This window comes from Coenobita brevimanus, chromosome 44 (assembly GCF_032717465.1).
Source record: "Coenobita brevimanus isolate Jiangsu-jjx chromosome 44, ASM3271746v2, whole genome shotgun sequence".
NCBI lineage: Eukaryota > Metazoa > Arthropoda > Malacostraca > Decapoda > Coenobitidae > Coenobita > Coenobita brevimanus.
Window position 1 is genome coordinate 3382167 of NC_136997.1, and position 22833 is coordinate 3404999.

The following is a 22833-nucleotide window of genomic DNA, read 5'->3' on the forward strand; positions in this document are numbered from 1 at the left end:
ATGGCGGGGGACGGGGTGACATGGAAGCGATTTGTTTGTGGCCATCCCTTACCGGATTAAGGCGTCTTGCAATAGATAGATAGATAGATAGAGGAGTAGACTGTTGCACCAGTCGAACAAGGCAGTTCTCCTGAGGCGGATGGCAAGCTGGTGACAGGGAGAGCTGGGGCTCCCATTTCACCAGCCCTCAGGACTTGTTCCTGACCACCTCCCTTTGCTGAACATTTTCAGTGCTTCCATTTACACAGAAGGTAGGCCAGCACACTCTCATAAAACCTTTACCTTCAACACTGTCTACACCACACTACATGCACGTAAGATATCACACCTTTTTCCACTCCCTTTAGCAATGGCCACTGCATTATTACTACCAAACGAGGTGGTATCTCGGATTGCCACCACCGGCAGGATAGGGCTGGCAGCACAGGGTCCTCCCGGTCACCATCAAGTGACTGACCCAGCAGCAGCTGTTGCAAGTTTCATTAATGCTCATCAGCGAAGAAGTGCAGGTGGTCTCAGCACCAATGTGAATTCAGTTCATTTTTTTCTGCAGTCCATATCCCTTCTGGCCCTGTTCCTTACAGAACCACAAATATCTCCCTCTACCAAAATATCCCCAGTTTGTTTTCATGATTATCCCGCCGTGTCCTGTTGGTGTATATATACGTCCACACGTTTTGTCGCTGTCAGTCCCATTGACGTATATAAACGCGCATCAAGTGCAAGGTCCCTAATTTGCAAAATTTTCAATTTTCGCACGTGATTTTTGGTACATATTCACGGGACACCTTCCTCTACAAGATGCCAGGCAGGGACAATGCCTTACCCCACATGACCTCCCCCCCAGCATGCCATTGTCACAGCAATTCACCTGTTAACAGTGACCTGGCCAGTAAAGACATGTCGTGCCATCGTACGAAATTCAGATTCCAGAGTGATTCCCCAATCGATGGCAATGTGGAGGACAAAGTTTTTGTAGCATTAGAGGAAGAAACAGTCAGAAATGATGATCAGGTAATGTCGCCAAAAAAGGTCAGGTATGTTGATGTTTTTGGTGAGTGAATCAATCCTTATATTACTGTGTGAAAATCAATATACATTCGTACTACATATAAATTCAAACCAAATAAATAAATAAATACCGTTTATGAGTGGTGTGGAATAGTTACCCTCCCATAGAACCCGTTTTCTATGGAGCCAGCCTGATAGAAAACCCAGTAAGGTAAGAGGTACTGCTACCTCTATCGAGTATTGTAAACCTCAGGTGAGCGATTTCTCTATGAATTTTCAATGTTTCTCACGAAAAGCAGAGGTTTGAGCCAAAATTTTTTTTTTTCCAAAATTGGTCAGGATTGGGGGAAGTCAGTGGTGGAAAATCAGTCAAGACAGGGCAGGTTAAAACTTCCGTAACAAGGGTGACACCTGTTGTTATATCAAATCTGAATATGCAGTTGACACTGTTTTAAACTTCACTTCAACTAATTTTGAGTACTCACTGTATACAGTAAACTAAAGAGTCTAAATATTACCAAATGTATCTGTGTAGTCTATCGCTACCCCAGTGCTTTGTCAGAACCGAGTGTATTTTACTCCATATCCACACAATTGAGTAACCTTAACCTTGCCCTTGGAACCGAAATTATCATTTTGGGTGATTTTAATGTACATAATGTTGAATGGTTATTGTATCCTGCCAGGACTGATGATGCTGGTCTAGAGTGTGAGCTGTTTGTAGAATCGTTTAATCCCATGCAGTTGGTAGAGCAACCAACCAGAATACCAGATAATCCTGACCATAATGCCCTTCTCTTCGATCTATTCCTGATAAATCATCCAGGTCAATACAGGATAGAAGTACTGTCACCACTTGGATCCTCTGACCACAATCTCATCAAAGCCTCATTAGTTAGCACCCCAAACCTCCCCAATGGGAACCTGTCAGGGTGACCCGATGGCACTTTGATAGGGCAAGCTGGGATGGATTTAGAATTTATCTTGCTGACATTCCATGGCAGTCATTTTTCTTTAGTGATGTCAGTTCTACCCAGTCCCACAATAATGACTTGATACGCTGGTATGGATATATTCATACCAAGTCAATGGTTCACTAAAAGACTGAACTCTCCAAAATGATTTGGTGGCACTTGTGCTAGAGCAATGGCCCAAAAGTCATTAACATATAACTCTTACTTTAAATCAAAAACCTCCGAATCACTCCGTAAATTTTAAACAGCTAGAACCCATGCAAAAGCTGTAATAAATCTCGCTAAATCAAACTTTCCTCGAAATCAAGCATCAAAACTACCTGACAACCCTATTGAAAATAGAATATTCTGGTCAACACTCAATTTTTTCATTATTAACTTTAACAAGTCATCATCCATTCTCTCACTAAAATCTTCAGATGACACCATTATACTCGTAAATGACCCATATGGGAAAACGAATATCTTTACCAGTACATTTGCCAAAAATTCTACCATAGAGGTACTGTGCCAGAACGTCCCAGTACTAGAACTTGACTCTCCCGAAATTGTTCCACTTAAAATACAGACAAGATACGTAAAATCCATCACAGAAAATTTATCAACCAACAAAGCTCCAGGCCCGGATGGAATTCCACCAATTGTTTTGAAATAGTGTTCCCCAGAACATGCCTCTGTTCTAGCTAAATTATTCAGCCTATGCATACGTACTTCTTCATTCCCTAATTCATGGAAAGAAGCCAATATCCACCCATTTCCAAAGAAAGGAAGTTCCTCTGACCCATCTGATCACAGATCAATGGCTGTCACATCCTCTTTTGGTAAAGTATTTGAAATTTTAATTAATAAGCACGTAGTTAAATGCCTTGAATCCAGCAACTTAATTGGTGATAGACAATATAGTTTTCGCCACGAAAGATCCACCACTGACATACTCAATCTCCTGACTCATATCATACATCAACTGACCAACATGGAGAAACGCATGAAGTAGCCCTTGATATTTCTAAAGCTGTTGACAGAGTGTGGCACCGTTCCCTACTGTCAAAACTCTCTTGCTATGGACTAACGTCTTTTGTTCCTTTGCATTCCTCATATCTCAGCAACAGAAAAAAAAGAGTACAAGTAGATGATGTATATTCCAATTTCCACACAATTAATGCCGCCGTGCCACATGGATCAGTTCTAGTGCCAACCCTGTTCCTGGTTCATATTAATGATCTCTTATCTGTCATCCACAATCCCATCCATTCATGTGCAGATGACTCAACACTTCACAGTTCATTCACTCTCAAACACCCATTTACAAAGTCTATTATCTTTAACTCTCAGCTCAGTATAGCCATCTCCATAAATCAAGACCTATCTACAATCAGTGAATGGGGACAAAACAACCTCGTCTCATTTAATGTTAGTAAAACCAAATATATACAATTTACTCATAGACAGATATTGCCAGATTCGTATATTACCTTCAATGCTACTCATATTCCCATCTCCAAAAGTATTGAAATTCTCGGTTTCTCACTTAACAAGGCTCTCAGCTGGACCTCTCATGTAAAATTACTTGCTAAAACCGCCACAAAGAAACTTGGATTATTGTACCGCCACAAAGAAACTTGGATTATTGTACTGAGTCCGTAACTTCTTCACTGACGAGCAGTTAGCTATAATTTGTAAGGGTCAAGTGCACTTTCTGCTTAAATATTGATCACCCCTGTGGAATGGATGTGGATTGCTTGCACTAAATCAATCAAAATTTTGGACAAAGCTGTTGGACTAATTAATAATGCTGCTAATATAAATAAACTACCTCCCCTACAATTAAGAAGGAATGTTGCCTCCCTTGCATTATTATTACAGATACTTTTTATGGCAAATGCTCAGACGAAGTTGTGTCCACTGTGCCACCACTCCATGACTTCCCTCGTGCTACATGGGTATCTGTTGGCGCTCATGACTGGAATGTCAGTCAGCCACATTGCAGAACTTCTGCATGTCAAAATTCTTTTATTCCCCAAACCGCATCTCTCTGGAACCCAGAGTTGTTTCCTTCCCAGACTTTAATCTACAGCTGTTCAAGTCCAACTGTTACAGATATTCTATGAATGGAGGACGCCAGTAATCTGGTGTATGGATTATTTTTTTTATTCATTTGTTTTTCCTTCCTCTGTTCTGTTCTTTACAAAATATATATGTATGTTTGTATGCTTACATCTATGAATGTACAGTATGTATATATATAGGAATATGTTAATAAAATATTTCGTAAATGCCTGATCCAGTTTGGATTTAAATTGACATACATTATTCCAAGGTCTAGAAAAAAGTGATTCAGTTTTAGTGCTGATCCATCATAGCCCAATAGGTTTTGATTCAGGGTCATAGTTGAGGAAATGGCAGCATTTCATGATATCTGATCCATTTTGGATCAAACTTTCCTTGTGTACCCCTTCCTTTCCAAAAAAAAAAAAAAAAAAAAAAAAAAAAAAAATTGAAATAGATGTGAAACTGGGTTGAAAGTAGCTAATATTCTCGAGTATGAACTCATTCATGTTAAAGACATTACACTGGTGGATGGTGCAGTAACCATTAATGATACAGATACTCAAAAGGAAAGCAGGTATCAGATTCTTCGGTCATATATTTAAAATTCAATGGCGTTGAACGTGATTCGATAATAATTAATCAAGCTGTTCACTATTCATATATATATATATATATACATATATATATATATATATATATATATATATATATATATATATATATATAATACAGTAAAGGATCTCTCATTCGGCATCTGGTTTTACGGTATTTCCGGTCTTTCCGCGATTGTTATGAGTAGTCCCATTATGAAAGTTCACTGCTCTTCGTTACTTCGTTCGTTCGTTTAAAGATTTCCTGCACATGCAGTGCAGGCCGGAAAATACATTAGGCCGGTCAGTGGGATATGGGCTGGTTAAAAAAATAGTAAGGGGGAGGACAGGACCTGGGGATTGCCCAGCACACACGCCCTGTCTCCTGGCTGGCTTTGTGGTGTGTTTGTGTGTCACTGCTCTTTCGGCACACTCGTATATGCTGAGCCAATCGGCACACATGACGGGGTCGCCAGCTCGTCACTGGTACCCGTGCACCCATAGTTGCCAATTTAGCGTTGTTGGCACTTGGTCTAGCGCTTTTCGTAATAATATAGCACCATTGAATATTAAAATTTCTTTTAATCTAGCTCGTTTTTCAGTCAAATTTAGCGAGAAAATTTGAACAGTTCACCTATAGCCTAGCGCATTTTAAAGTTGAGCATAGCGCTTTTGAAGATTTCTGTGTGCCAAAACTGCATGTGCTGTTGGCCATCATGACTTGTGAGTGTCTTATATTGTGAGTGGGACTTTTCGAAAGTTTAGAAACTTTGTTGTGCTCTTTTGTGGTGTACAGTATTGGTAAGAAATAATCACCTATTCTCTGGTATCACGTGCCTCAGGCTGGCTCCTTTATGCATGGCAAGTCACACTGGATTAAGAGGGGACGAGAGGGAGGGGTCAGAGAGAGATGGAAAGGTGAGTGATGGAGTGGAGGGTGGGGTGAGGAATGGAAGGGAGGGTAGGTTTTTTTTTTTTTTTTTTTATGTGTCCGACTCAGGGCAAAGGCTTCACAGCCTGCTCTCAAGGCCCAATAGTCCTCCATTCATACCATACACCTCTACATGTCACCACGTCGGCGCTAGCACCCACCATCCATATTGAATACATGCTAGGGCTCTCATACAGGACTGGTGTACTGGTATTAGCAGGGGTATTTTTATGACATGTCAGCGGGTCTTCTGGTAGATCAGTGAAGTCCGATTTTATGATATACAGTAAAGGAGATAATATGATAAGACTGCATTACATCTTGTATAGCTGCATTAGATAACAAGCTTTAGAGCGGTGATATCATGGGCTGGCTCGTGAGATAAATATACTCACGTGACAGATCAAACATTAATGAGAAGCCAGACATTTGTGTTTATCCGTGTATTTTGACTTCGGAAGCACAATGGAATCTGGATGGCTTTGACTTCCGTAATGTCTGAGTATGAAACGTCCTCTACCATTACATGTAATTAATTCTTGGACCTAATGTCATATGCAACCTTTGACATGGCTTTGTCAACAGCAAATCTCATCATCCTCTCGGTATACTCCATCTATACAGTCAGTATCATGTCAGCTCTTTTATGACAGCTCTGTGTGAAAAGCCTATTGAAATTAATTGTGCATAATGGTAAAAAAATTGATTTCTGTGCACATGGGTGGATATAATAATGGTATCTCTCATCATTTGTTAGAAGGAAAGTTAAACAAATTCCTACCCAAACTCCCAAAATATGTGTCAATGTTTACCGACATTGGTCAAGCCAAAGCAACCAGAAAAGCCTTTGTAAGTAATCCACTGGCCTCCTGCTTTACCTGTTGCTGTCATCGGGGCACTGAGGAGACAGTGTTGTTAACGGTTTGCTGGTTTCGTCTGAACAACTCTCACTCCTCCTTGGTGTGCTGGTGGAGGCGTACCCATGTCCTCTATTTCTCTGGTTCCCACGCACTGACAATCTGGTCCCACACAGTGTCGATGGCTCTGCACTAATACTGACCTATCACGTCAGTACATTTCTCTCAGACAACCCTTGATATCACCACTGTAAAGTTTATCTGACACCGCTATACAGGATGTAATGCAGCATTATCTACCAAATGTAAACTTTATATCATACCCTGAATTAAAGAAAAAAGACTAATAATATGACCCCCGCTTCGCATTTCCTTCTCCATCCTCTACCTCCAGTCCCCCCCCCCCACCTTCCCTTCTCTCTCTGAACCCACAATCTCAGCCCCTCTTAATCCAGTGTGACTTGTCGCACATTAAGTACCCAACCTGAGGCATGGGGTACCTGAGGATAGGTGATTATTTTTGACCACGACTGAACATAGGTAAATACACCTAGGTTAAGTTCATGTTTATTGTATTGTTAAATACATTAAATATAAGTTGCTTATTAAATATTTAAACTTAGAACTGACCAATAATACTTGCAAGACCATGGTTGCTAGAAACTTTTTGGCAGGTTTCCTGGCAATTCAGTAAGATTTCCCGATATATATGCTCGTATATATAAACTCGTATTTATATTCCAGGGGCAGGATACCACTGCTACCTGGCCCATCCCAAGGTGGCAGATAGAGGAAGGCCTTATAGATATATGAGGTTCAGTCTTGGACGGCGTGGACCATGGGGCCTCTTATACTGTAGGTACACAGGGCTCCACCGAATATACTGAATAATATGAAAAAAAAAAAAAAGATCTCACCAGAAACTATATGGCAGGGAGGTGAGATTATTTCCCACAATCCTCCCAACCAAACGTGAATTATATTGCAAATGATTTAACGTGCATTCCTGTTGAAGCATCATCTACTAAAGGTCCAACCACACTGCCTCCTGTGCTAACGGCCAGTGTGCCACAGAAAGAAAGTAGGCACTGTGTGAGCAAATTAGAGACTAGGATATTAAACTAACTGATATCCATGAAGACCTTTACATAACATGTAACAAGCCATGCAGAAGATTACAAACTTGATAACTTAATGACTGAATTGGAAAACATTAGTTGGGGTATTGTAAGTTTGAATGAGACCACAGAAAAAAAAAAAAAAAGGTAATTCAGCTCGAAGACAGCAACCACATATTTCACTACCAAGGAAGGCAAAATGAAATAGTTAGTGGTGTAATATTTCTAATTAACAGAAACTTTTCAGACAACATTGTCAATTTTAGCAGTGTAGCTGACAGAATAGCATGGATTGTAAATAGACTGTGCAAAAAAATACACCATGAAAGTAATACAAGTATATACAATGACTTCTTAAAGCTCAGATAAAGAGGTAGAAACATTCAATGGCGACATCTCCATGATTATGGAAGAAGAAAACACCACGTATACTATTCTCATGGGAGACATCAATGCAAAAGTTGGCAAATCAAAAAATGGATGGGAAAATTTGAAGTTGGAGAGAGGAATGAAAGAGGAGAAATGGTGGTAGATTTTGCTGAATTGTATAACATAAGAATAATGAACATGTTCTTTCAAAAATGCACAGGATCAAAATGGACCTGGAGAAGTCGAAATCGAAAAACAATGAATGAAATCGACTTCTTTATTGCAGATAAGAAAAACACGATCGCAAATCTCACAGTTATCAACAAAGTAAATATACGAAGTGACCATAGAATGGTGCGTTGCACAGCCAGATTCAGTTTCGGAAGTGAAATAATGAAGTTTATTAAAATTTAGAAGTTATGTCCAATAAAAGTAAACGAAGACAAAGCAGCCCTTCAGTTGGAAAAAAACGAACAGATTTCCAGTTCTAAGTAATGCTGAATGCAACACTGATGAGTTGAATGACATACTAAAAAAAAGTTCTAAGAGAATCAATGGAGATAACATGGAATCCTAAAACAACCAATGCCAAGAAGTATTTGGAAAAGACACTCAATCTCATGAAAAAAAAAAAAAAATGAAATGAAATTAAAACAAAGAACGAGCGGAATTTACTAAACTTATGAACAAGAGACAAAGAGAATAAAAAAGAAATAGAAATATGGATCAGATCAAAGAAACCATCAAAAAAGGAAAAAATCTGAACAGGTCCGAAGGAAAATGGCACTAGGAAAGCAACAAAATACAGTATATAACCGAAGGACCAAAATGGTGAAGATATGCAGAGGTAAGATGGTGAACAGACTTGAAGAATTTTACAAAAAACTGTATGCATCAAAGACAGTAGTACCAATAGCTAACTTTTCAGCTGACACAATTGCAATACTTGAGGTAACACCATGCGAGGTAAACGTTACTCTTAAGAACATGAAAAGAGGGTAGAGTCAGGGAGAAGATGGAATAGTAGCAGATTTATTGTTGAATGCAGGGATGGAAGTACAATACAGGCTTCTCCACTTATATACTCAATGAATAAAAAAAGAATAAAATTCCCAAAACATGGTGTAATACAATAATTATTTTACCTTACAAAACAGCCAGCTCTAAAGATCTTAGTGTCTACCGACCCATTAGCTAATTATCAGTATTTTCGAAACTCTTCACGGAAGTCCTTACTAACAGAATAACAGCAAATTTGGAAGAAAGCCAACTTCATGAAAAGGCAGGATTTCAAAGCGAGTATATGACTATTGATCATCTACACACAGTGAATCAGGTAATTCAGAAACCTACTATCTACATACCTAGGCTGCTTCCCCCAAAGAAAGGGAGGTAGGCGAGACAGGAGGACACACTCCCGGTTTACTCATTCACACACACACACACACACACACACACACACACACACACACACACACACACACACACATTTACTCGTATCTTATCCCCGTGGGGAGAAGGAACAGATCCTCACCGCACCACACTGCACAAGGGTTAACTGCACGGTGCAATCATCGACATCCGCAGCAGGGTCTAACAGCAGAGCTGGTTTACCCCTGCCATATCACAATGGACCCATCCCCTTACCCGCACCTGACCTGATCAGCTGATCAGACTTAATGCGGGAGAATATCCCTCCAACCATTTTCCCACAGAACTAACACAATTCATAATATCTTACTTTCTCCCGGTACTAATGACTTGGTGGTAGTTCACCTGTCTACTGATATTGGTTATACTGTTGGTGGTCTATGCATGACATGCCTTATCTCTCCTGTTACTCACAGGCGGTTGGATATTGTAACTGAACAGGCATTCATAGAGGACAGGGATCTCAATGCCTGGATCTCTTCGAGTGCTTTTACGGCTGCCACTGACGAAGCAGGTGAACCAACTGTGCCAAACATCACATCACTTCTCCCGTTGATTTATGAGTCCTCAAAATCTGTTGCCAAAGTGAAGTATGCTGCTGATGTAGTTAAAATGGCTGTTGACCTTCTCAGTCCACGTCAGGTGCCAGTGATATGCTCGGACCAACCTCTGTATGCACTTGTGAAGCTAATTCGGTGGAACTGGCCAGAGCAATACAAAGAAGACAGGCTGGTGGCAAAGTTTGGCCCTCTTCACATCAAGATGGCTGCTCTGCGGTTACTGGGAGATTGGTTTGATGAAAGAGGTTTGATTAGTGCACTAGTGCAAGCCAACATTGCCTCTCCTGAGATTGCTGATGCCTTCTTGATGGCAGGCCATGTCAGTCGTAAACATAGAGCCTACTCTCAACATATTCTACTTCTAGCAACATACAAAGACTACAGTGAGAATGTAGGTCCAGATGAGTTGACCCCGAGTATGAGTATGTGGTCAAACTAGAGGTGCACTGAGAATCTACACTTCCTCCTCTGGAGGATGACAATGAACGTGCAAAATCCCATATTGTCCTTGCTGGGTTTCGTTAGGCAGAGCAACGTTCAACTTTATGTCAACAGTCTGACAAAGCTTGTTCCGTGGTTTATTGCCCTGAACTATTCAACCTGTGCTCGATGGTCCCAGTACACATTAGAGACATTATATTACTACCTAATCCTAATCCAGATCAATACATATCACTCAGCAAGAGGTTTTTTGATATCCATAAAACAACAAGACCTCTCTGACTCCTTGGGTTGGATCATACAGAGCATTCAGCAATGAGGATTTTGTGATCCATAAAACAGCAAGACCTTGCTCACCCATTGGGTTTGATCATGCACATGAACATGTCAGTGCACAAGTAAGTGATGACAGGAGAAAAGTAGGCCAGACAGAAGTGCCAGCAGAACACCGAAGACTGATGTTGAAAGGCCCATAGATCACATGTATTGTCCATAAGTCTGAGGTACATCTAGACCATGATCTAAAAGATGAAGATAGTGGTTTAAAGCATCATGAACAGACAGTTCATGATTTAAGGAAAGGAAACGGAAAATCCTTTCCTGGAAGAAAGAAAAGATCTCCTGGTATTGGATACCAGAGATATTGCATACCCTTCCACTGTCAATAGTGTCATTCACACTGAAAGCTTAGGACAGGGCCAGTGACGCCAGTATGTAATAGAAAAACTTGTTGGTAGAAAAGTGTCCATCTTTGATCCAATGAAAAGGAACAAACTTGAATAGTTCAGAAAGTCTGATGAGAAGGTAACTCCAAACAGAAGATGCAAATGACTTCGCTGAAGTTGACTGCTCCCTCCTCTCCAAGCTCTATAGCTTATAACTATCCTCCCAAGTCTAGCTGCAATCTGGAGGACTTTTCAACAATGAGAACAGCGAATGACACCATCGCCATCTGAAAATGGATATCTATCTATCTATCTATATCTATCTATCTATATCTATCTATCTATCTATCTATATCTATCTATCTATCTATCTATCTATCTATATATATATATATATATATATATATATATATATATATATATATATATATCTATCAGCAAAAAGTTTGATCTGTTTGACTGTCTACCTGGTTATTTAAATCACCAACCAGTAAGAAATGGATGCCATTTTTATTGATGGAGCTGCCCTGGTACACGAAATACATTCTCACCTGACTAAACACAAATCCTTTAAAGATTACGTATCAGCTGTGTTTGTCAATCTACTGTATCTATCTGTGTTCAGATGCCGTAATCCTATGGGTGGCCACAGACAAATCTCCTCCATGTTGCCCAGTCCCCTTCCATTTTGCTCCCCTCCCCCCAACTCAAATCCTCCTCACTCATATATCTCTCCACTCCATCCCTCCATCCCATCCTCGGTCTCACCCTCCCTCTCCCCCCCTCTTCCATCTCACTCACATACACTCTTCCCGTTAGTCCCTTTTTCTCCATCCTCTCTACATGCCAAATATTTTAAGCCTGCGTCAGAGTAAGTGTCACCGGGTGCAAGTTGTCTGGGATGTCAGTCTCAGCAACAGTGTGAAGAAGAAATCACGTACAAAAAATGACAAAGGCACCCAAAGACGTGTACGACCCGAGAACAGCATTCCTCATAAATGAGAAGACTTTCTAAGACAAACAAAGAAGAATTATTCAATTATCTTGCTTTGGTTGTGGTAGAAACTGATAATCCTAAGGGTATAATTGTCATAGCAAACTTGTTAAAGCAGTTCTCATAGCAGAGGTGGTCTTAGTTACTGTGCCCTGTCTTCTTGTTCTAAGGATGAAGCTGATGGACGTTTTTTATTCATACAGCAGACAGTGCAGCCAACAGATGTGGGAAATGCTGAGTAAGATGTTTGAGACGGATGTGGTTATTCTGGCCATTATACTTATTGGCAGACTTGAACTGAATGAGTTGTGGGTGGAAACAGCAGCTGGTAAGAAGCGCTATTTTCCACTACCTTACGTGTACAGAATCTTTGGAGATGAGACGGCGAAGTCACATGTTTCCACTGGCTGTGATAGTGTTTTCTTTCGTTGGTCGAGCAGAAAGGCTCCATGGAGCGCCTGGATCTACTTCCTGGATGTTACAAAGTCTTCTATATCCATGTCACTGATACTAGAGACTAGGTGATGGCATTTTGCGACGACTGGAGAGATAAGTAGTCTTGATCTATGACCGAAGATGCGATGAAGTTGATGTGAATGCTGCTCGGCGAAATCCTTTTGCACGCACTTCCTCCTACAAAAGCAGCTCTAACAGAACATGAAAAACATGCTGTGTATCAGGCAGGATAAATGTAGGAGCAGTCCCTGGTCACTTCTCCGGCTCTAATCCATGAAGATCTTTACAAAAAATGTACGACACCTCACAGAAGATTACAAACTTGATATCTTAATGACTGAATTGGAAAACATTAGTTGGGATATTGTAGGCTTGAGTGAGATCCACAGTAAAGAAGAGAAAGAAATTCAGCTCGAAGACAGCAACCACCTATTCTACTACAAAGGAAGGAAAAATGAAATAGTTAGTGGTGTAAAATTTCTAATTAACAGAAACTTTTCAGACAACATTATTAAATTTAGCAGTCTAGCTGACAGAACAGCATGGATTTTAAACAAACTGTGCATAAAATACACCTCAGGCATATGGGCCTGATGGAGACCCTCCTGTTGTTCTCAAGAACTGTGCTTCTGTGCTTACACCCTGCCTAGGCAAACTCTTTTGCCTTTGTCTGTCAACTTGTACCTTTCCTTCTTGCTGGAAGTTTGCTCTCATTCAGCCAGTCCCAAAGAAGGGTGACCATTCCCAACCCTCTAACTATCGTTCAATTGCTTTAACATCCTATACCTCAAAAGTTTTCGAGTCTGTTCTTAATAGAAAATTTTAAAGCATCTTTCCTATCATAACCTTCTTTCTGATCGTCAGTATGGGTTCCGTCAGCGACTGGCGATCCTCTCACCTGCCTTTCAGACTCCTGGTTATCCTCCTTTCGGGACTTTGGCGAAAGCTTTGCCATTGCACTTGACATCTCAAAGGCTTTCGATCGAGTCTGGCATAAAACTTTAATTTCCAAACTGCCCTCTTACGGTTTCTATCCTTCTATCTGTGCCTTCATCTCTAGCTTCCTTTCTGGTGGTTCTATAGCCGCTGTTGTAGACAGCCATCGTTCTTCTCCTAGATCTATTAACAGTGGTGTTCCTCAGGGCTCTGTCCTATCACCAACTCTCTTCCTTTTATTCATCAATGACCTTCTAAGTTGTACATCTAACCCTATCCACTCATACGCTGATGACTCCACCCTTCACCTTTCCATTCGATTCCCGCAACATCCATCTCAGCAGTTACTTCAACAAACAAGGGATGAGGCTATGGCACACCTAATGTCTGACTTAGCTCGTATCTCTAACTAGGGGTAAAAATAATCTTGTTGTTTTTAATGCATCAAAGACTCAGTTTTTGCACCTATCAACCCAACAAAATCTTCCACAGTTATACCCATTAATGTTTAATAATATTCAGCTTAATCCTGCATCATCCTTGAACATGCTTGGGGTTTCATTTACTCGGGACTTATTTTGGAAAGATTATATTACATCTCTTGTAAAATCAGCTTCCAAGAGATTAGGTGTGCTAAGCCGACTCCGTTCCTTCTTTACCCCTGCACAATTGTTGACTCTATACAAGGGTTTTATCCGCCCCTGTGTAGAGTACAACTCTGGTGTGGGGAGGCTCCCCACATACAGCTCTTCTCAATAGGGTGGAGTCAAAGGCTTTTCGCCTCATTAACTCTCCTCCTCTTACTGACTTCCTTCAACCTCTGTCTCTTCGCTGCACTGTTGCATCTTTATCTCTTTTCTATCGCTACTTCCATGGTCACTGCTCCTCTGAACCGTCTGCATGCATTCCTCCACCCCTACGACGGGCTCGTAGAACCCGTCTAGCAGCAAACTCTCATCCCTTTTCTGTCCAACTCTCTAATGCAAGAGTTAACCGTTACTCCCAGTCCTTCATTTATGGAACAGGTCAACTCTGGAACTGTCTCCCTCTGTCTGTATTTCCTGCTTTCTATGATCTCCAGTCTTTCAAACACAGTGTGTCCAGACATCTGGAAATGATCGGATCTTGAATTTGGCTCTCTCTTGTACTTTGTTTTTCTATTGGAAGGAACAGTTTTGTGGGCTCGTTACCTTTGGTTCCTTCTTCCTCACATAAAAAAAAAAAAAAAGCAATTCCTCTCTGTTACTATCCCCTTTCCATTCCCATGCATATTTTTTTTTTTTTTATGTGAGGAAGAAGGAACCAAAGGTAACGAGCCCACAAAATTGTTCCTTCCAATAGAAAAACAAAGTACAAGAGAGAGCCAAATTCAAGATCCGATCATTTCCAGATGCCTGGACACACTGTGTTTGAAAGAATGGAGATCATAGGAAGCAGGAAATACAGACAGAGGGAGACAGTTCCAGAGATGACCTGTTCCATAAATGAAGGACTGGGAGTAACGGTTAACTCTTGCATTAGAGAGTTGGACAGAAAAGGGATGAGAGTTTGCTGCTAGACGAGTTCTACGAGCCCGTCGTAGGGGTGGAGGAATGCATGCAGACAGTTCAGAGGAGCAGTGACCATTTGAAGTAGCGATAGAAAAGAGATAAAGATGAAACAGTGTGGCGAAGAGACAGAGGTTGAAGGAAGTCAGTAAGAGGAGGAGAGTTAATGAGGCAAAAAGCCTTTGACTCCACCCTATTGAGAAGAGCTGTATGTGGGGAGCCTCCCCACACCAGAGTTGTACTCTACACAGGGGCGGATAAAACCCTTGTATAGAGTCAACAATTGTGCAGGGGTAAAGAAGGAACGGAGTCGGCTTAGCACACCTAATCTCTTGGAAGCAGATTTTACAAGAGATGTAATATAATCTTTCCAAGATAAGTCCCGAGTAAATGAAACCTCAAGCATGTTCAAGGATGATGCAGGATTAAGCTGAATATTATTAAACATTAATGGGTATAACTGTGGAAGATTTTGTTGGGTTGATAGGTGTAAGAACTGAGTCTTTGATGCATTAAAAACAACAAGATTATTTTTACCCCTAGTTAGAGATACGAGCGAAGTCAGACATTAGGTGTGCCATAGCCTCATCCCATGTTTGTTGAAGTAACTGCTGAGATGGATGTTGCGGGAATCGAATGGAAAGGTGAAGGGTGGAGTCATCAGCGTATGAGTGGATAGGGTTAGATGTACAACTTAGAAGGTCATTGATGAATAAAAGGAAGAGAGTTGGTGATAGGACAGAGCCCTGAGGAACACCACTGTTAATAGATCTAGGAGAAGAACGATGGCTGTCTACAACAGCGGCTATAGAACCACCAGAAAGGAAGCTAGAGATGAAGGCACAGATAGAAGGATAGAAACCGTAAGAGGGCAGTTTGGAAATTAAAGATTTATGCCAGACTCGATCGAAAGCCTTTGAGATGTCAAGTGCAATGGCAAAGCTTTCGCCAAAGTCCCGAAAGGAGGATGACCAGGAGTCTGAAAGGCAGGTGAGAAGATCGCCAGTGGAGCGTCGCTGACGGAACCCATACTGACGATCAGAAAGAAGGTTATCATAGGAAAGATGCTTTAAAATTTTTCTATTAAGAACAGACTCGAAAACTTTTGAGATATAGGATGTTAAAGCAATTGAACGATAGTTAGAGGGTTGGGAATGGTCACCCTTCTTTGGGACTGGCTGAATGAGAGCAAACTTCCAGCAAGAAGGAAAGGTACAAGTTGACAGACAAAGGCAAAAGAGTTTGCCTAGGCAGGGTGTAAGCACAGAAGCACAGTTCTTGAGAACAACAGGAGGGACTCCATCAGGCCCATATGCCTGAGGTGTATTTTATGCACAGTCTGTTTAAAATCCATGCTGTTCTGTCAGCTAGACTGCTAAATTTAATAATGTTCTCTGAAAAGTTTCTGTTAATTAGAAATTTTACACCACTAACTATTTCATTTTTCCTTCCTTTGTAGTAGAATAGGTGGTTGCTGTCTTCGAGCTGAATTTCTTTCTCTTCATTACTGTGGATCTCACTCAAGCCTACAATATCCCAACTAATGTTTTCCAATTCAGTCATTAAGATATCAAGTTTGTAATCTTCTGTGAGGTGTCGTACATTTTTTGTAAAGATCTTCATGGATTAGAGCCGGAGAAGTGACCAGGGACTGCTCCTACATTTATCCTGCCTGATACGCAGCATGTTTTTCATGTTCTGTTAGAGCTGCTTTTGTAGGAGGAAGTGCGTGCAAAAGGATTTCGCCGAGCAGCATTCACATCAACTTCATCGCATCTTCGGTCATAGATCAAGACTACTTATCTCTCCAGTCGTCGCAAAATGCCATCACCTAGTCTCTAGTATCAGTGACATGGATATAAAAGACTTTGTAACATCCAGGAAGTAGATCCAGGCGCTCCATGGAGCCTTTCTGCTCGACCAACGAAAGAAAACACTATCACAGCCAGTGGAAACATGTGACTTCGCCGTCTCATCTCCAAAGATTCTGTACACGTAAGGTAGTGGAAAATAGCGCTTCTTACCAGCTGCTGTTTCCACCCACAACTCATTCAGTTCAAGTCTGCCAATAAGTATAATGGCCAGAATAACCACATCCGTCTCAAACATCTTACTCAGCATCTGTTGGCTGCACTGTCTGCTGTATGAATAAAAAACGTCCATCAGCTTCATCCTTAGAACAAGAAGACAGGGCACAGTAACTAAGACCACCTCTGCTATGAGAACTGCTTTAACAAGTTTGCTATGACAATTATACCCTTAGGATTATCAGTTTCTACCACAACCAAAGCAAGATAATTGAATAATTCTTCTTTGTTTGTCTTAGAAAGTCTTCTCATTTATGAGGAATGCTGTTCTCGGGTTGTACACGTCTTTGGGTGCCTTTGTCCTTTTTTGTACGTGATTTCTTCTTCACACTGTTGCTGAGACTGACATCCCAGACAACTTGCACCCGGTGACACTTACTCTGACGCAGGCTTAAAATATTTGGCATGTAGAGAGGATGGAGAAAAAGGGACTAACGGGAAGAGTGTATGTGAGTGAGATGGAAGAGGGGGGGAGAGGGAGGGTGAGACCGAGGATGGGATGGAGGGATGGAGTGGAGAGATATATGAGTGAAGAGGATTTGAGTTGGGGGGAGGGGAGCAAAATGGAAGGGGACTGGGCGACATGGAGGATTTTCGTCTGTGGCCACCCATAGAATTACGGCATCTGAACACAGATAGATACAGTAGATTGACAAACACAGCTGATACGTTATCTTTAAAGGATTTGTGTTTAGTCAGGTGAGAATGTATTTCGTGTACCAGGGCAGCTCCATCAATAAAAATGGCATCCATTTCTTACTGGTTGGTGATTTAAATAACCAGGTAGACAGTCAAACAGATCAAACTTTTTGCTGATATATATATATATATATATATATATATATATATATATATATATATATATATATACAAGAAATGGGCAATGAAGACTGGCTGGCACATGTCAAAATAATACAGTGGGTCATGAACACTTGCACGAGAGATGACGGAATCACCCCACACGAACGGGTGTTCAGAGAAGCCCCCCTCCTCCTACCCCTCCAACACCACCTCCAGCCCCCTCCCCAACCCCCACCTCCGACCCCCTCCACCACCTTGAAAGGTGGCTACACCACCTACAACAGAAACAGGAACTCCAACCAGACATCACAACACCTAACCCCTATAGAGCTGGAGATTCAGTAGTGGTAGCAAGACTGCCAGTCCCAAATAAACTCTCGCAACAGTTCGAGGGCCCCTTCACCATTGTCAACATTCCCAACCCCTACCAAGTCGCCATACAACACCACGGCAACACATGCACATATCGCAACCGTCATGTGCGACCATTCCACACAACACCCAACAACACTCCCCCAAGCCACACACACTCCACCCCCCATCACGTCACACCGCCATCCACCGCTTTCCATGAACTGTCCTCCGACTCATACCATTCCTATTTCACACCCTTCTCCTCTGACTCATACCATTACTATTTCACACCCTTCTCCTCCAACTCATGCCATTACTATTTCACACCCTTCTCCTCCGCCTCACCTTCCACCCCCCCCCACCCACCTCACCATCCTCCAGCCCCTCACCATGGGACCCCGAGGCCTCATCAGCAACTTCACCTGACACCTCACCTCTCAGTGCCACGCCACTGCCACCCGCTGCTCATGCAAATGCCTTGGAATCCGCCTGCACCTCCATCAACGCCCCACCACATCCACCTCCCCATACTATGCCCACATCTGCCTGAGCACCTACACCCCTACAACCCCCAGCCGCACCGCACAACACTCCAACACATCACCCCGAGGCCCAACCACCCCCTCCCACTCTCCATCACCTACACCACTAAACCCTCTCCCACGTGCAATCGGCCCCCAACGTACGACACCCACCACCACCAACACACCCACATGCCCACACCCCGCTCCCACTGACCCCACCAACACAAAGCCACCACACACACCCCCATCACGGCACACAACCACCCCCCATCAAACCTAAAATTGCCACGTGACTCCACCACCTCGCTGCCAACATCAGCCCTCACCACTACCACGACCAGATCCGGTCGCCTCTCCCACACTCCAACCAGACACAGTGCTACGCCCTCACCCACATCCCTAACATCACCCCAACCACCAACAACTACACCCACCACCCCCCAACACGACTACCATCACACTGAGGCTACACAAGGCACAGTGGAAACTTCCATCCGTCCAAATCCCCAGGGGAAGGATCCACACCTACCTTAGACCCCCCCACGAAACCTCGGCCACCTCACCTCTCGTCAGCATACAGGCAGAAGACCTCCAACACACACCACCACCAGAGATGAGGATCCGGCACACCATCTGGTACCCTGCACGAGGGTGCAGCCAAAGGATACAGGGAACGTCTCAGCTACTCTGCTGCCTCTGCCACACACCACACACCTCCACCCCCCACATCACATACGCCCCAAACCAGATCACACACCATTAGATCACCCTCCTCCGTCCCATCACACCGACACACCAGACCTCCACCACGGACACATACCACCTCCAGCCACAGGAACGTGACTTCTTCCCCGCTGATGGTGGTCAAATACACACCCCCGTGGAGACACCCACCCTAGGACGGGCACACGGCCCCACACCCGCCCCAGAAGGAGACCACAGAAGGGCAGGTAGAGAGCACACCAGGCCCGAATGAGACAGACCCAGGTGCACCATGGCCCTATGCCCCTCTTCCCCTCAGCACGGCCAATGACAACTAAACAGTACCGGCGCACTACATCGCGGCTAGATCAGCATTTGCCAAGATCAGAAAGGGACAGTCCCAAGCAGCACCGCGGTATTGGCCACTGTCCATACCAGGGAAGGATCGGCCACTGTACATCCTTCAGCTGTTGCCCCCTGCAGCACCGTGGTATCGGCCACTGTTCGTACCGGGGAAGGGTTGGCCACTGTACGCCCTTCAGCTGCAACCATCCCTGGAACCAGTCCCATGGTGGCGGTCACTGTATGTCCCGGGTTGGACGTGACGGCCACTGTATGTGCGTTGGCTGGCAAGCCAGGTAAAGGCAGAATCGCGACTTTGGCCACTGTCCACGCTGAGGAAGATTCAGCCACTGTATGCCCTTCATCTATCTCCTCCTTAGGGAATAGCACTGCAGTATCAGCCACCGTCCATACCGGGGAAGGGTCGGCCATTGTATGCCCTTCAGCTGTTGTCCTTAGAGCCTGTGGAACCGTGACAGCAGCCACTGTCCACGTCAGGGATGGGTCGGCCACTATACGCCCTTCATCCACAGTCTCTAGGGCTACCCCTTCAGAAGAAGTCTCTGGCTTGGCCCACCTGTCATCCAGAGGCTGAGCAGGATGCCCCTCTCACTCTCCTCACAGGTACAGTCACCTAGGGGAGCCACCATTTGAGGAGTGGTGGCAGGGCCCTAACCTGAAAGAGGGGATCCATGCCCTACAGGTCGTCCCTGGATGACGCCCGGTACTGACAGACGCTACCCAGAAGGGATTGCCGCTGGCAGCTCCTGACGGCAGTCCGGCCCAGTGGTGACCGCAGCCACCAGCCACCCAGGGACGTCCCCAGAACCACGGGGCAAGACCTCCCGAGCTCGTCCTGCCGAAGACCCTCAGCCAGGAACAAATGACAACTGGCGCGTCTGTTGGCCTTGTTTGGCCCCAGTCCTGAGTGCCACCTCACAGGCCGAGGCCCCATTAAGGAAGGGTCTCCCTATACACCAGACTGCAGCCACATCAGAACTACCTCACCCCCTACAGTAGTCTCATGTCCCCCTATGGGAAGGCACACCCAATGACCAGCCTCCTACACCTGGGCGCCACTTATGATTCGCACAGGTTTCAGCAACCCAAGAAGCCCAACAGTGTAATACCAGTGTCACCATATAGAACAGGGACTGACAGTGTCTGTGTTGTATGTCTTATTCGTATTTGTGGTACAGTGAAGACAGTGTTCATGCTCATCATAGTGGCACCTCTCATGTACAGTAAGAATTACCTAATTCTGGAACTAATGAGTGGTACACTAGGACTGTACGGGAAAGACTATATAGACTGTGCCTATAGCCCCTGTTTACTATTAGTGAATGTTGTTGACTGATGGTGATTACATTTGTATATATTGTGGGAAATAATTATTGTGTACCAAAGCCTGATATTGTCCATATTACCTGTATTGTATATATTTGTTGCATGTCATAAGGAAATCAAATTTAGGCAATATATGTGTAAGGGTGCTCTGCCGAGTTCTTATGCCCTGTTCTTCTAGCTGTGTGTTCTAGTTTCGGTCTCGAAAGATGACTCCGCTCAGTAGCTAGTGTTCTTAGGACGAGAAGTCGACCCAAGAACACCTAACATAACATTAATATTCAAGAAATCCTTATGTCAAGGTAAACTACCTATATTTGGAAGTACCAGTGATGTAAGGAAGACGCTACAAAACCTGATAAGAAAAGTTCGGGTAAACCATCTACAGTAATAGAACACAATATGATAACAGAAAGGCAGTTCGGTTTTAGAAAGGGGAAATCATGTCTTACTAATCTATTAAGCTACTATGATACAGTTGCAGAAACATTACAGAAAAGACAAAGATTGGTGGACAGTATCTATCAAGCTTTCAAAAAAGCATTTGACAGAGTACCGCACCCAAGACTTTTATGGAAACTGAATCATCAAGGTGGAATCCAAGGTAACCTGTCCTATTGGATGCAGGATTTTCTCAGAAAAAGTGAAATGAGAACATTACTAAGGGGAAATTACTTATCGCGGAGGGAAGTGACTAGTGGAGTTCCACAGGGCTCAAAGCTGGCACCAATTATGTTTTTAGTATACATAAATGACACAGGCAGTAACATTAGAAATGGTAGCTATCTAATTATGTTTGCTGATGATGCAAAAATACAAAGGAAAATTACTAACAAAGATTCTTGCAGAGATCTACAAGAAGAATTAAATAAGCTTCATGAATGGAGCAATGAATGGCAGATGAATTTCAATGTGGACAAGTGTCATATAATTAACCTTGGTAAAAGTTAAAAAAAAAAAAAAAACGAGACTGGGATAATAAGTTAGGAAGTTCAACCCTACACATATGAGAAAAGAAGGACCTAGGAGTGATTATTAATAACAGGCTATCTCCGGCTGACCACATCAGTGAGAAGGTACGGAACTTGTATACACTGCTTGCTAATATGAGAATTGCATTCACTTACATAAATGAAGACATGCTGACAAGGCTAAAAACATCATTCATCAGACCAACCCTGGAGTATGCATCAGTAGTTTGGAATCCTTATCTCAAAGACACATAGACAAGATTAAAAAAGTACAAAGGGTCGCTACAATATGGGTACCAATCTAAGGTACGAAAAAAGACTAGAAAATTGAATCTACCAACACTAAAGGACAGAAGGAAAAGAGGAGACATGATTATACTATAAAAATTCGTATTACCGAAAGAAAAAATATGTGTATATAAATGAGTATATAACCTATGGGGAAGCATCCGCAAGAGGACACAGCAATAAGCTACATAAAAAGAGAGGTGATAATGACGTAAGGAACTTCAGTTTCCCAAATAGGGCATTTGATCAGTGGAATCCACTACCGAATGAAACAGTGTGTGCCAAAACATCTCATGAATTTAAGGATATGTATCATGATAAAAAAGGTTTAATACACTGAACAGTACGAGTTTGACTCATTCCTGTTAAGCTACAGTTAGGTAAGAACAATTAGGTAAGAACACACACACACACACACACACACACACACACACACACACACACACAAGGATGTTTTCTGAATATAACATAAAGCATACAGTATACACACA

The 22833-nt window shown here is 42.8% G+C and overlaps 1 protein-coding gene across 1 annotated transcript in view; it reads right to left on the reverse strand.

Moving 5' to 3' along the window:
* LOC145398215 (glutamate receptor ionotropic, delta-1-like) overlaps positions 1-22833 on the reverse strand; it is a 150844-nt gene that overhangs the window by 58459 nt on the left and 69552 nt on the right. The gene's annotated exons all lie outside the window — the stretch shown is intronic.